This window comes from Chelonia mydas, chromosome 4 (assembly GCF_015237465.2).
Source record: "Chelonia mydas isolate rCheMyd1 chromosome 4, rCheMyd1.pri.v2, whole genome shotgun sequence".
Taxonomy (NCBI): domain Eukaryota; kingdom Metazoa; phylum Chordata; order Testudines; family Cheloniidae; genus Chelonia; species Chelonia mydas.
In genome coordinates, this window is record NC_057852.1 from 63,360,643 (window position 1) to 63,376,447 (window position 15,805).

The 15,805-nt window shown below is 44.1% G+C and overlaps 1 long non-coding RNA gene across 2 annotated transcripts; it reads right to left on the reverse strand.

The window, feature by feature from the left end:
• Window positions 1-1,806: 1,806 nt before the first annotated feature.
• LOC122465685 lies at window positions 1,807-15,584 on the reverse strand. Of its 2 annotated transcripts, XR_006290687.1 has the most exons (4): window positions 15,432-15,578; window positions 13,044-13,137; window positions 12,771-12,881; window positions 1,807-3,919 (listed from the first exon to the last, which is right to left on the reverse strand). It is a non-coding gene; the product is annotated as an uncharacterized LOC122465685 (long non-coding RNA). The 2 variants fall into 2 exon arrangements; XR_006290686.1 differs by lacking the exon at window positions 1,807-3,919 and having other exon boundaries at window positions 12,633-12,881; window positions 15,432-15,584.
• Between the last annotated feature and the right edge of the window lie 221 nt (window positions 15,585-15,805).

Consider the following 15,805-nt stretch of genomic DNA (forward strand, 5'->3'; position numbering starts at 1 on the left):
AAAGGCTAATGTAGTGCCAATCTTTAAAAAAGGGAAGGAGGAGGATCCTGGGAACTACAGGCCAGTCAGCCTCACCTCAGTCCCTGGAAAAATCATGGAGCAGGTCCTCAAAGAATCAATCCTGAAGCACTTACATGAGAGGAAAGTGATCAGGAACAGTCAGCATGGATTCACCAAGGGAAGGTCATGCCTGACTAATCTAATCGCCTTCTGTGATGAGATTACTGGTTCTGTGGATGAAGGGAAAGCAGTGGACGTATTGTTTCTTGACTTTAGCAAAGCTTTTGACACGGTCTCCCACAGTATTCTTGTCAGCAAGTTAAAGAAGTATGGGCTGGATGAATGCACTATAAGGTGGGTAGAAAGTTGGCTAGATTGTCGGGCTCAACGGGTAGTGATCAATGGCTCCATGTCTAGTTGGCAGCCGGTGTCAAGTGGAGTGCCCCAGGGGTCGGTCCTGGGGCCGGTTTTGTTCAATATCTTCATAAATGATCTGGAGGATGGTGTGGATTGCACCCTCAGCAAATTTGCGGATGATACTAAACTAGGAGGAGTGGTAGATATGCTGGAGGGCAGGGATAGGATACAGAGGGACCTAGACAAATTGGAGGTTTGGGCCAAAAGAAATCTGATGAGGTTCAATAAGGATAAGTGCAGGGTCCTGCACTTAGGACGGAAGAACCCAATGCACCGCTATAGACTAGGGACCGAATGGCTAGGCAGCAGTTCTGCGGAAAAGGACCTAGGGGTGACAGTGGACGAGAAGCTGGATATGAGTCAGCAGTGTGCCCTTGTTGCCAAGAAAGCCAATGGCATTTTGGGATGTATAAGTAGGGGCATAGCGAGCAGATCGAGGGACGTGATTGTTCCCCTCTATTCGACATTGGTGAGGCCTCATCTAGAGTACTGTGTCCAGTTTTGGGCCCCACACTACAGGAAGGATGTGGATAAATTGGAGAGAGTCCAGCGAAGGGCAACAAAAATGATTAGGGGTCTGGAACACATGACTTATGAGGAGAGGCTGAGGGAACTGTGATTGTTTAGTCTGCAGAAGAGAAGAATGAGGGGGGATTTGATAGCTGCTTTCAACTACCTGAGAGGTGGTTCCAGAGAGGATGGTTCTAGACTATTCTCAGTGGTAGCAGAGGACAGGACAAGGAGTAATGGTCTCAAGTTGCAGTGGGGGAGATTTAGGTTGGATATTAGGAAAAACTTTTTCACCAAGAGGGTGGTGATACACTGGAATGTATTACCTAGGGAGGTGGTAGAATCTCCTTCCTTAGAAGTTTTTAAGGTCAGGCTTGACAAAGTCCTGGCTGGGATGATTTAATTGGGGATTGGTCCTGCTTTGAGCAGGGGGTTGGACTAGATGACCTCCTGAGGTCCCTTCCAACCCTGATATTCTATGATTCTAGGATTTTGGTCTCACTATTCTGTGCTTCACAGCTGGTAGGAGGGAGGGAAGAAGCAGGGCACAGTTTCTCTCTTTTGTGTTGCCATTCAGTAATTTTTATGCTCACACCTTGGTTTTACTATGCCTAAAACAGGACAGTATCCTCCTTGTATTATAGTTTGCTGAAGAGGAAATCAAACAGGAGATATTTTAAATTACATTTGGCTGGACTCATTTACGTGAAATAAGACCCAAATTTTCACCCAAAATTTTGAACAAGTTATTTCTGAGATTCAAAAAGTTTAAGTAGTTCCCCCACTCCCTATGTTTATGCATGCACAAACTACAAAGCCAAGAGGTTCAGACAAACAACTAGGTGATGAATAGAAAATAATCAAATCATGGAGTCTTTTGAAGCTTATTAATGTAAAATCAGGTTATGAAAAAACACTTGAAAACATGACTCTTCTTTAGAATTGTGGTTAAACTTAGCAGTATACCATGTATAATATAATACAAAACATCAGGATTACTTTGCATGAAATTTAAGGATCCTTCCTTTTTTCTGAGATTGTGTTGAAAGCCAAGTTTCAGAAGTCGCCCTACTTAAACCCAGTTCACATAAGGGTAGCCTACTTGCATCTGATTACTTCTCCAAATTAGCACACACAAAACAAGAATCTTAAAAGAAAAAGCACTGAATAGGAAAATGATTCTCTTGCTTGGAAAATTATTCCCGTGGCTTGCACAGTATTAGGGCAGCAATGTTACCATTTGACACTGAATACAAAATGAGAGTAAAAGCCTTCGTTACTATAGTATATGTATATTTAAGGGACTTGATGTGGATTTTTGGAGAGGTGCAGCTCTCTTTTCTTCTTCTCTTCCATTACTGCAATTTGACTGTGCTGGGTTCCCGGAGAAAAGAGAAACATGAACGTCCAGATTCCCAGTCAATGTAAATTGGAACTTAGGAAAGCTCAACTAGATAGAGTACACTCTCGCTAGAACACACTTCTTTATTACAAACTTTTGCCTACAATGAATCCAGACCCTGGATCCCAGTACCCTGGATCCCAATAACAGTTGGCGGGGGGAGGGGGGGGGAAGAGGGTGGGAAAGGATGTTGCACATGTGTGCACAATTTTTATCCACTGAAGCTGGAACCCTGCTGCTGTGGGGGCTGACAGTGTGGAGGTCACCTAAAAATCACCCTCTGTGACCAACTTGTAGCCTTAGTTATTATAATTATTAATAAAGCTAACACCTTTATCCAAAGTCACCTCATTAACTTACTCCAGCAGTTTATGGTCCATTTTGATTGCCCTTTGCTATAACAAACCCCTGGCAATAAAAGAAGAAAAGGTTTGGATCCCAACAGATTCATTATAGCGAAGGTGTACTGAACAAAGAAACTTGCAGAAGCAGAAACTCTAAAAATTAGCCCACACTTTATGAAACACTTCACCCTGATGGGGTTTGCCCCATAACAGCCATTGCAGCTCAAGAAGCCCTTAAAAAGATTGAAATAATCTCCTGTAAAAGAGACCTGCACTTTCCAGGCTTGTGAAAGTACAAGTAGGAGGCCTCCACATTCTGTAGATTGGTGCAAAGACTCAGGGTCCTATGCAACTCATCACTAATCTCATAATGATCAAGTAGCATTAATGGCAAAGATGGTTTCATCTGCAGATAATGAAATTTTGCCCCTTTCTCCTGGATGAAGATTTGTCCACAGCTATCTACTCATTTGTCACCGCCACACTACACTATTGGAATTCACTGCACCTAGGACTGAAGCTGGATGCAATGCAGAGACTCCAGCTGGTGCAGCGTGAAGTTATTTGCACTCTCAATGGGACAAGCCATGACATGTCATCTATATGCTCCAATGCCTCCATTGGCTCTCAGCCCACTTCCATTACCAGTTTAAGGCCTGGGTCCTCTTCATCTAAGCTATCAATGGATCAGGAACAAGCAAAATCAATGACTATGGTTCCAACCATGACCCAGCAAGGTCATAAAATACTGGGGGGAGGGTTTAACCAAATAACCCCAAACTTTTCAGCTCAAAGCCAAAACAAAGAGTTCAATATTTTCCTTACCACAAAAAACCAACCAGCCCAACAAAATGTTGCTTTTTAACAAAAAGAAAGCAATTGTTTCCCTAGGAAAGCAGATACTTAACATGAACATTTTTACATGTTTGCTTAGTTTTGATGAAAAATTTTCTATCAGCCCTAATAAATACAGCTGTCAAAGCCCATGAGGGAAAACATTCCTGGACAAGACATTCAGAGGAACATCCAGAGACTAACAGACTAAGCCAGAATCTGACCACCTTCAAAATAACCTGGAAGTTCCATCTCTTTTACAAAGCATTTCCACCATAATAGAATGGTGGGTTTAAGAAAAAAAAAAAAAGTAGATGTCTTCCCCAAGCAGTCTCTTGTAACCAGGAATGGGAGAGAAAGGGAGGACATTCTGTGAAGTCTTCTAGGGCCTCACCACGAAGATTTAATTTACCTGTAAAAAAAAAGACCCACAAAACTTCAATACAACCGTGATGATTGCTACAGAAAACTTTTAGATAGATTTCCTATCAGTATTTCTGACCATTACAAGTGCCTTTCTATTTCTTATAAGTCCTTGATGTTCAGGGAAAACCCCCTTACAAAGCTGATAATAAATTAATAAAATTACAGTGGTGTATTTCTGTTTCAGACTACATAAGAAGCCAGATTTAGTCCCCATTTAGTAAAGTGTCAACCCAGAGTAACTGGGCCCAAATCTGATCTCATTTATACCAGTGTAGTTCCTCCATGGCTGTATCCTGATTTACACATGAGATCAAAATCTGGGTGCTAATGTATAATGGTATAATGTATTCAGGCTTTTCAAAGAAAGAATAAAGGAACAAAGAAAGGACTAGATATTAGTATTCCAAATGGGATTTTGTTGTTGACTGATAAAGCAAAGTGTACTCTTGTTAGGTAATTGGCTGTAGTGAGTATAGACCCGATTAAATTGTAGTGCTTGAAGGAGCATCTGTAATAAATAGGATATAACAAACACCGTACACCAGTGCACAGGAACAAGAGCTTTTGTCCAAAGCAAACCACCTTATAGCAAGCATTAAGCTTTAGAGAAGAAACCAAATACCTGATACAAACATCCATATTCAGTCACTGGGCTGCTGTGTGATTACTCAAATCAAACTAAAAACTAGAGAAATGGCACCTCAGTATTAACACAGTTTAGCCAAATCAATCTCCACTGTCACTGAAAACTCCAACAAAGTCACTTAGGGCCAGATTTTTTAAAACTTGTTAGGTACCTAGGTGCTTTTCAAAGCCCCATTAGAAACCTATTTGCATCTTTAGGTACCTAATGAGCTTTGACAATGTGGCACGCTTATCTGGTTCCCATGTACAATTGTTTTTTTAATTACAAATCTGACTAAAAAGTAAAGGCCTGCTCAGATTTCCCTGCAAGGAGTGCTCTGAGGAGAGGCCACAAGAGGTGCCTTCACCAGGTAGGGCTTCATCTTGCAAGGCGCTCTATCTCCAGACCAGTAAAGCACAGAAGCATGTGCTCAACTTTAAGCACTTGAATATTTCCACTGAAATGGGATGAGACAGGTGCTTCAAGTTAACCAGGTGGTTCATGACCAGAGTGCTGAGCACCTTGCAAGATCAAGTCCCAGTACACTTCTGCAGAAGGTAGCCAAGATTTGGTGGCTTGAGTCCCCAGAATGCTAGTGCTTTTATTACTCTAGACATCCCAAAGGGGGATTCTAAATGAAAGCTCAGACTTAAAGGCCAGAAGGGTCTATTACAATCATCTGCTCAGAACTGCTGCATAACACAGGCCATACAATTTCACCCAGTGATTCCTTCACTAAGCTCAGTCAGGTGGTGGCCCATGCTCACACTGCACACCAGCTGGCCTTAAGATGTAGCACCAGCTCTGCCTGTTAAAAGTTGTTCCCGCTCCTCTGTGCCTCTGAATGAACTAAGCCAAACTCTGTTCTCAGTTATACGGGCACGCACCAGGAAAGCTCTAGTGAAGCCAGGAAGTTATTTCAGATGGAATTGCAGAGTTAACAGAGCAGAATTTGGTACAATTCCTGTAGCTACTACCACTTTCCAGCACAACTCAAGCTTCTCGAGCAACGGAGTCTAAAATGTTTACATGACAGATGTTAATTCATGCAAGCTACAAACCAGCAGAACAGGCTATTCACACGTTTGTTTGTTTTCTACTTGCTCTCTCTCATTCTCCAGCACTGCATCACACTGAAATTGAATGGTCCCAGCCAATCAGATTGCAGACACACAGTCCAATATCTGACTCACAATATGTGGGAGGTTTTAGTAACCAGGCAGTATTCAGATTTCTACACTCTGATTGGTTTTAACATTCAGATTTCAGCATTTGTGCTATTCCCAACTACCTCAGTTTAGCCCCCAGTTAGAACAAGCAAACATTTTAGAGTCAATTATAGTAGGTCTGATGGAGTAATTAAGACTGACTGTATGCAACTACTGTATTGTAAAAGATTATACTATTGTTCATTTCAAGGTATGTTTACATATGCATTTGGGAAACAATAGGAAAAAAAGCAAAGAAAACCCTATTTCTCACATATTTCGGTATTAAGGCTGCCATTTTCAAAACTGCCTAAAGGATTAAAGAAGAATGAGGTGTCTAAGTCTTGTATGTGGCTTTGAAAATCTGATTCTAGGAGCTTTAATCATCAGTGTTGTTCTGGTAGGACTAGATTTTCTGATCTGTGTTTGGTGGAGTCATATTCCATAAATTGAGACAAATTTATTTTCAGCCAAGCTGTTTCACTAGCCCAGGACACAATTTTTACAAAGTGGAGTCAGCTAGCTTGACTAGGGGTTATAAGTGGCACCTCACAAAGTTGTGTTGCATTGTGTGGGGAGAGGAGTCCATCCACTGTGCCCCCTGGAACAATCATGCCCAAATATGAGCAGATAAAGACATAACTTCTTTATCTGAAAAACAAGTTGCTTAAGATTAATCTAGAGAAAAATAAATCTGGAAGCCATTTTTTAAGCAGAAAGCAAATATGTATGAAGCTGGCATAACTCCAATATGGCAAGGTGATTTTGTTCACATCTTCCGCATAAACACTACATTTAACTTTAAGGTTGACACCAGGCAAGAGAAGAGTCAGCCAAAAAGCCTCATCGAGAAGTTCATCCCAGTCTCTCACAGCACACACATCCCAAATGTGGATCCTTCTAGTCTGCCCGCTACTTTCTCTATGATAGGACCAAATGGTTGTGGTAATTCACTTCTTCAATCCTCTTTGGGTCAGCTTTGTCAGTTCTCTAGGCCACTTCCTAAAAGAGGCTTCTGCTCATACATCATCACTCTGGGAAAAAGCCTGATCTTAGTCTCCATCCCTCATTCTCTGCAGATTTCACTTCCGTCTTGCACATGCCAGGCAAAAGACAAAGGGCCCAATTTTCAGTTGAAGTAAATTGGCTTAACTGCATTGATTATAATGGAGCTACACCAATTTACACCCTGCCTTTAGCAGGCATATTTGTGTAGTGTTCTTGTGCTCCATGTCTACAATTCTCCTTTTCTGGTTGCTGAATCTTGCTAAAGCTGGTTACATAGAAATCAATTAAAGCAACATATAGTATTTACACTATTTTTGCCTCACTCCCACCCCCTATCTCTCTCATCTAACAATGTCTTCTGAAGTCTGAACTACTAAGAGTGTGACACTTCTAGTTCTGTGTTGCACTGCTTCTCACGGTCTTCACCATTCTTTCACACTAGGCCTCACCATGTAATGTAGTTTAAAAAAAAAAAAATCGACCTTAGGATGTTCCCCCCTCCCTTCTTTCTTCTGCTCACAAAGCTTCTCCGATGTCTCAGCTCTGGAAACTTCTAACTATCTGTAAATAAGGCTGGTAACCTAGCAACATCAAGTGAACATGTTTTCCCTGCTGAATTGCACTGGGCACAATCAGATCAGCTTGTTCTATTTTGTGAAGCTTTAAACATGGTCTTCCAGGTACAGGTACATATATTTCACATACTTTAGCATCACTCTCAATTTGAAACACTTTCACAGATTCTTTTAGCTCCTTAGGGGTGACGTGGGGCTTTCCCAGGAGCCCTGAGCAAAGATGTAAAGAGCAGCCCAGGATGCAGATTTTTACTCTTGGGTTCCCCTTGCTCCAAGTGGAAGTGCACTGACTCATCTCTATACCTAGTGCAGCATAAATGCCCTGGAGCATTGATCCACTATGTTGCCAGTGCCTTTGGGGGGTGGACAAAGACAAGGCTCCACACATTCCCTGCCCCATCCCACCCACAGGCGTGAAGCAGGTGTGGCACCTCTGTGGAGACTATATTTCCCCCGGTTGCCACCCATATTATTAGGTAGCCGATGCAAGGGTGTGTGTGTGAGAAACGGTCCATTCCCCCCTCTGCCACCTAGTGGTCAGGCAAAGGAGCAGAAGGCACTCTTCTATCTTGGCACCACCTGCTGACAGATTGTCCCTGCCCTACAGTGGTCTGCCCCTTCTGTGACTCAGCCCTCCAGATGGGTCACAAGTTGTTTCCACCCTTTCTGGAATTTGGGAGCAAGCCTCCCAGTCTGAGTGGACAGATTCAGGCTAGCAGGGCTTACACTAGTCCTCCTTGGGCTTCAGAACCTGAGCTCCAGTTCAAGCCAGGACTTCTAAAAATAGCTGTGTGGGCAGCTCTTTGAGCAGTGGTATGAGCCCTGCTAGCCTGAGTCTGTTGATCCCGGCTGAGACACTCATGCTAAAATATTGCATAGACATATCCAAAGCATTCCACAAAGGCTAGTTAAACTTCACCAAGCCAAAGTCCCAGAATCAGGATGCCCTGATCAGGGTCTTGTTAGTCCTGGCTGTCTGATAGCAGGTATAGGTTTTTCACCACCGGCCCTGTCAGGGGGTGGGTAGAGGATACCTAGCACACCCTCTCCAGCAGATTCTAATCCACATCCCAAAGGTACATAGTTGAGTCCTGGACCCTGGATCACTTCCTACCAGCGTCTCCACACAACAGAAAACAGCAAAGACATAACAAAATAAATCAAATAATAAGTCTCCAACCTTTCAAATGCCCAGCATCCTTTGCCCTCAGCAGGTTGGGTAGACCATTAAGAAGCAGAAGCCCCAGCAATTAGGCCTCTCATAGTACTCTTTTTGCAGAGCTTCAGAGTATAGATCCATTCACCTCCACTAGCTTCCTGCAAGTAAGCTACTCTGGTCACTTTTTAAGCTCCTCCTCCAGCTTGTGCATGCATTTCAGGTGTAATGGGGTGGAGCTACCTTGACCCAGAGGTTCCTTAGCTGCTTCTTCTCCAGTGTGGGGCTTTGTACACCTCATCCCAGGGTGCCTTATATCTATTCATTCCTCTGTGCAGCAGTGCAAACTGAGCCACAGATGCTTTCTTTGCAGATTACCTCTTTCATACCAGAATGATATCTAAACAAAGTTCTCCATCTGTACCATACTCTATGCAGCCTGTTGGCTTGCCATCCTTTGAATGGTTTTATTTTGTGTGGGAACAGAAACATTACAAAACTTTCCAGATGCTGAATCACTGTACCTCACAAAAGGGACTCTTTGTCCTGCATTTTTAATTAACCTTTTTTAGACTGAAAAAGTTTGATTGGGTGATGAACGAGTTATTCCAACATAATGGAATCACAGGATAGAGTCTGTGATTCCAAACACAAAAATAGCTCTGGCATCTTTCTCCCTTCTCACTGATTAGTCGGTAGGCAGCAAGAAATCAGCCTTTGTTTAGCCTCTGCAAGCCTGAGCAGTTTTTATTTAGGGAAGTGGTATGTCTTTTTTTCAGATTAATGCAGCAACAAAAATAAGAGATTAGTCATGAGGGTAAACCTGGGAAAACCCACTCAGTATCCAGTAAGATTTAAATGAATGGAGAAGCTGACTATAGACATTTTGAAATAGCTCTATCCTTAGTTATATATTAATATAACTTTTTTCACACAATTTTAAGAAAGCCCAAATTCTACTCTCAGTTTTCACCGCTAGAAACACTGATCCATGACCTGAGTCAAGGAACCATGTTTAAACTCATTGTATACTCAGTTCTGGCTGACCAATTTGGACAGGTCAGAACTAGGACAGAGAATAATTTATAATCCCAACTATACCGTTGTTTGGCCTTGTCTGCACTGTTTAAAGCAAGTCTGAGTCAGCTTCCTTAACCTGGTGCACAGACTGATGTGGATGCGAATTGGGATCATAGATTATAGAAATGAAAAACAAATGCATTCATTCTCTAGGTTCTAATTCCAGGTTCTGGGAACTAAAAATCTTTGTGCCATAAATAATTGTATTTGTTTGTCACTCTTTGCTGTCCAAAGCTTTCTGTTCAGTAAAATCATTGCTTGCCACACTGGAACAAAGACCTGAGCAACAGAATGATGGGACATCCCTGTTTACTGGGATTGTTCCAATCTGGAGTCACTGTGGTATCCTTCCTGGTTTTGTGGATATCAAGGTTTTGATCCAGTTTCAGTGAAACCATAGGATATCTGGCCACCCAACAAGCCATCCACCTCTTTCCTCTCTCAGTTTTGCAAAGCATTATTACCACTAGCCATCTCTCCTCCCAACAGCTACCTTTCATGCTGTCAGCCACCATCCAGCTGCTAACTGGAAGTCATGCCTGCTTCCAGCTACAGCTGAGGGAAGCTAAGATGAGAGCTATGATAGTAGGGCTATAGCAATGGTAGCTCCTTGCCCAGTGGGAAGGGAATTTAGGGGCCTGTGAAAAGCTTAATGGCAAGGGAAGACAAGGGAAGGGAGAGTGGAGAGGTGGAATAGGATGAATGCTGAAGCCTAGAGAGGGTTAATGGGGGGAGAATACAAGACCTGGGGTGGGAGGAGGTCTCTGGTGGGCAGTGAAGCATAGGAGAGTAGACCTTAGGAAGCAAAGATAGATGAAAGGACTGGAAATACAAGCAGGCAGAGAGAGAGAACACAGACAGAAAGAGAGGAACAAGAAATAAGGTAGAACTTGCAGCTAGGCAAGAGAGGAAAATGGAGAGAGATAAAGCACAAAAATGGAGCAGGGACCATAGGTATGGGCGGCACGTGAACTGCCGGCTGGGGGAGGCTAGCCCCCAAGCCCACCCCTTCTGTACATGCACACACACTCCGCTGAAGCTCAGAGCCGCACACCCCCCCCCCCCCCGACCGCAGCCACCGGCCTCCTCCCCAGGCTAGCACACCCATCACAGGGACGGTGGGTGACGCAGCCCTAACCCCCCGAGCCCTGAAGCACTGGGAGGGGAGGCGGTGCAGCCCCAGCCTCCGCAGCCCCAGAGCATTGGGAGGATGGGCGGCATGCCCCCAGCACCAGTCTCAGCCTGAGCCCTTGCTAGGATCACAGCACAGGGACAGGGGAACTAGCAGGAAGTGTTGGGGGCAGAGCATGGGCGGGGCCATACCTGGCTATTTGGGGAGGCACAGCCTCCCCCAGCCTATGATACCCATCTCCCATGCCTATAGGTCAACAGAGTAAAAATATATTAAAAAGTGGAAGGAAAGCAACTGCAGGGAGGAAGTGGAAGTGTAAAGAAATTAAAAATGTTATGAACGGTGAGGGGTGGGGGAAGGAAAACAGGACCAGGAAAAAGTGATAACATAGCCAGTTATTTGTTGCCCTCTCCTTTTACCATTCTTTCACACTAGGCCTCACCATGCAATGTAGTTTAAAAAAAAAAAAAAAAAAATCAACCTTAGGATGTTCCCCCCTCCCTTCTTTCTTCTGCTCACAAAGCTTCTCCGATGTCTCTGCTCTGGAAACTTCTAACTATCTGTAAATAAGGCTGGTAACCTAGCAACATCAAGTGAACATGTTTTCCCTGCTGAATTGCACTGGGCACAATCAGATCAGCTTGTTCTATTTTGTGAAGCTTTAAACATGGTCTTCCAGGTACAGGTACATATATTTCACATACTTTAGCATCACTCTCAATTTGAAACACTTTCACAGATTCTTTTAGCTCCTTAGGGGTGACGTGGGGCTTTCCCAGGAGCCCTGAGCAAAGATGTAAAGAGCAGCCCAGGATGCAGATTTTTACTCCTGGGTTCCCCCTGCTCCAAGTGGAAGTGCACTGACTCATCTCTATACCTAGTGCAGCATAAATGCCCTGGAGCATTGATCCACTATGTTGCCAGTGCCTTTGGGGGGTGGACAAAGACAAGGCTCCACACATTCCCTGCCCCATCCCACCCACAGGCGTGAAGCAGGTGTGGCACCTCTGAGGAGACTATATCTCCCCCAGGTTGCCACCCATATTATTAGGTAGCCGATGCAAGGGTGTGTGTGAGAAAAAGGGTCCATTCCCCCCCTCTGCCACCTAGTGGTCAGGCAAGGGAGCAGAAGGCACTCTTCTATCTTGGCACCACCTGCTGGCAGATTGTCCCTGCCCTACAGTGGTCTGCCCCCTTCTGTGACTCAGCCCTCCAGATGGGTCACAAGTTGTTTCCACTCTTTCTGGAATTTGGGAGCAAACCTCCCAATCTGAGTGGACAGATTCAGGCTAGCAGGGCTTACACTAGTCCTCCTTGGGCTTCAGAACCTGAGCTCCAGTTCTGTTGCCCTCTCCTTTTAAAATCAGTCTTTCCAATTCCACATATTGAATATGTTCACTGCCCTGAAGTCATGGGAGAGCTGTATCTTCTAAAATCCATTGAGCAGCCTCCTTAAAACCAGCCTCCTTAAGAGCTGTCTGCTGTGCAGAGGAGTCATTCCTTTAGAAACAGGGAAGTGTCACGACATCTAATGCGGGCTGTTATTTTCTTTCTGTAACTGCAGAGAGCTGGCTATCATTTCCATATAAACTCAGAAAGATATGGTTCGGAATACAGAGTGGGGAAGAAATAAATACAATGAAACCTGTTTGCGCTTTTACAAAAAATTCCATGTGCTAAACAAAGAATGACCTAAATTAGGTCCACATTGTGGGTGCAGAGGCTAAGTGATGTGCTGAGGCTGAAAAACCAAGTTCCACGGATTCCAGTATTAGGAGTGGGTGGAACTCAGTGGGTGTTATGTTCAACAGTATCTCAAGCCTAACCTATTAATACTTATAATGAAAAGTATTCAAGGAAAATGCAAACACCTGACAAGGAAAAATCAGATAGATTCAGTTTGGGGACTAAAGAGCATGCTTAAACATATGTTTATTCAGATGCTCTCAGGGCTATATAAACTTTAATGCTCAAGATAAAGGAGGATTCAGAAGCATGATAATGAATTGTCATTGTTCTGCCATCTTCTGCTCCCCCCATTCCCTTTTCATACCAGGAAACATTCATTATTTTCTGGAATGTCTGTTACAAAGCACCTTCCTTCTTCAATACTCCAGTGCCCTCTAGTGTGCCAAAGGAGATGTTCTGGCTTCCATCATCTGTACTGTAATCAAAAGAGAAAGACACCATTTTACACTGCACAGTAAGACAATGGTGTCTGAAATCTTCACAGCACTTCTCTCTCTTTTAAAGAAAAGCCAGCTCCCCTCCCCACGTTTCAGAGCATTCAAATGAGTATGTTAGCTAGAATTAGGAAATCCCTTACCGATTCCTGCCCAGAACATTGTAACAGCCAAAGAGACAGTCCTGAGAGACGAATCCTGGCTGGAGACTTAGCCCAGTGACTTTGGGACAGGACCCTGGAAGATTAGTCATTGCAGAGTGAATCCTCATGCCCCACAGACATGATCAATAAAGTTCACAGTTCTGTACCTCACTGACTGTCATCGACTTGATTTAACAGCTTCCCCGCTAACATGGGATGATATCACTGGAGCCTTGCCGGTGCTCTCTGCTTGGAGCAGCCTCTTTTCTCTGACACCACCTCCTTGTACAGACCCCTCACAAGATACAAAAATAATGTAGCTGGATCATTCCTCAGTCACGCTCGTCACTTGGAAAAACAAGTGACAAAACCTGTACCCTATTGCAAATGGTTGCACAGACACTATGGCCAGGGAGAATAGTTGATCATGTGATTCTGGATGATTTTAAGGAGAAATCATGATTAAGGGCCTGCCTCTCTGTCATCTTCTCCAAGATCAGGTCCGATTTGTTGTACTTCAAGCTCCCTGAATTCCACTGGTGTCCAGTGTATTTTCGACACTGGACACCAGCAACCGGCTTTTATTCCACCCTCCCAGGAGTTCCATGAGCACTTGCCAATCAACACAAGCACTTGCCTGAGTACAATGGAAAAAGAAGCTCTCTGCAGGGCCAGAAACTATAGAGCCCAGGAAGCCTGGTCTACAATTAGATTCAAATGTTATGAGTAGTATTTTCAAAGGAGACTAAGCCAGTGTTTCCCAAACTTGGGATGCTGCTTGTTCAGGGGAAGCCCCTGGCAGGCTGGGCTGGTTTGTTTACCTGCCCCGTCCACAGCTTTCGCTGACTGTAGCTCCCACTGGCCGCAGTTTGCTGCTGCAGTCCAATGGGGGCTGCGGGAAGCAGCGAAGGCCGAGGGACGTACCAACCGCCACTTCCTACAGCCCCCATTGTCCTGGAGTGGTGAACAGCGGCCAGTGGGAGCCGCGATCAGCCGAACCTGTGGAAGAGGCAGATAAACAAACCAGCCCGGCCCACCAGGGGCTTTCCCTGAACAAGCGGCGTCCCAAGTTTGGGAAACACTGGACTAAGGGAATTAGGTGCCCAACTGCCATTAAAATTCAATAGTAATTGTGCACCTGACTCCCTTAGGATATCACAGTAAATTAATATATAAAACAATAACTCAGCACTTTCACTCTTTATAGTATCCTCAATGTTTCCCCACCGGGGAAAGTGCCAGACAAGTTCAAGGATGGAGACAAGGGCCAGGGAAAGATAGAAGAGCAGAGGGGGTAGAGAAAGCTGTATGAGTCTGGATCCACTTTGACTTCACACTGCAAATATGCTGCTATAGTTAAAGTGTTGGGCAGTTTCTTGAAACCCACTTTGCCTCCCTTCTTCTGTGGTGGCCCCTAATGTGGGTGACCATGGAAACAACTCATGTGCAGGAGGTTACAGGCTAAGGAAGCAACTCCCTGGACAAAGCTTCATATCTCTGCTCTAACAGCAAACAGTTCAACTGTACTCATGAATGCCCTGGCCCCACAGAACTGACAATGGATGCTCCTCTGGACTCACAGCCTGAGCATCAGGTCGCATTCTGGGGAGCGAGCAAAAACAAGAAAAAGGGAGACAGGGACATATATATATATATGTATATATAAAGAAGAAACACGATACCTGAGGTGTGAAGGGACACAGGAGGAGAAATAGTAAGAATCAATTATCCATTGTAAAATTTTAACGTTCAGTATTCCTCTGTATACCACTGCCAGACTCATGGTAGGTCTAGCAATGGCCCAATGGATTACATCATAAGAAACACAGGAACAGATTTAAGAATGACTTTTCTTCTCTCTGCCTACTAGGGTGCATGGTCTCTATACCGTGGCTGGGGAATTGGAAGAGGTTAACATAGAGCTAGGTATGATAACTGCTGCTAGTAGGTTGGAAGAAACAACCAGAAGAAATGGCAGAAATTCTCTCTATCCCCATGATTGAGGGAATTCAGTGTTTATTGGCAACTCAAGTGTTGGGGGTCTGGCTAAACCAAACACTGCACTTAGATCAGGTAGAAGCAATAGTCAGGAAGGAATATCATTATCCCTCCAGACAGGTGCAGTGCAGCCTTATCCTTAGGAGATGGATCTTACTTCCATCATCTGTGCCATTGGCACTTCATGGTTAGACACTGCAATGTGCTCTACAAGTGGCTGAATAGTAACTAAATTCAGAAGCTGGAAGTGGTGGAGAAAGCATCTGCCTTGGTTAGCAGGGCATCTATAAAGAGCATCAGACACTGCACTGCATACCTGTGAGCTTTCAGATGGATTTTAAGGCATTGGCAAGGACATATAAAGCCCCAAATGACCTGGGAAGAGCCTACCTCTCTCCTCATGAGTGAGCAGTTGCAATTAGCAGAAGCACTGATGCTAGAGTCTTCTCTGGATGACAGAGGGAATTGCAAGAAGTGCATTCTCCATCCAGGTAACCCAGCTTTATTAACTTTCAGGGAATGCTGCAGGACACATTTGTTTCACCTGACCTTTGAAGAAGACTAAGGGAGATTTGAAGATGACTGGGGGTGTGGGCATTACAATTTCATTATAGGCAGCTGCTAGGGGAATGGGATAAGCTGATTAAACTGTATTTTGTTTGCAATTTTAAACAGCTGACAAGGTGCTCAAAACCTGTGGCATTTTTTACTGTTTATAAATCAAAAGCAAATATATAAAATAAAATAAACCCATAGCTAAATCT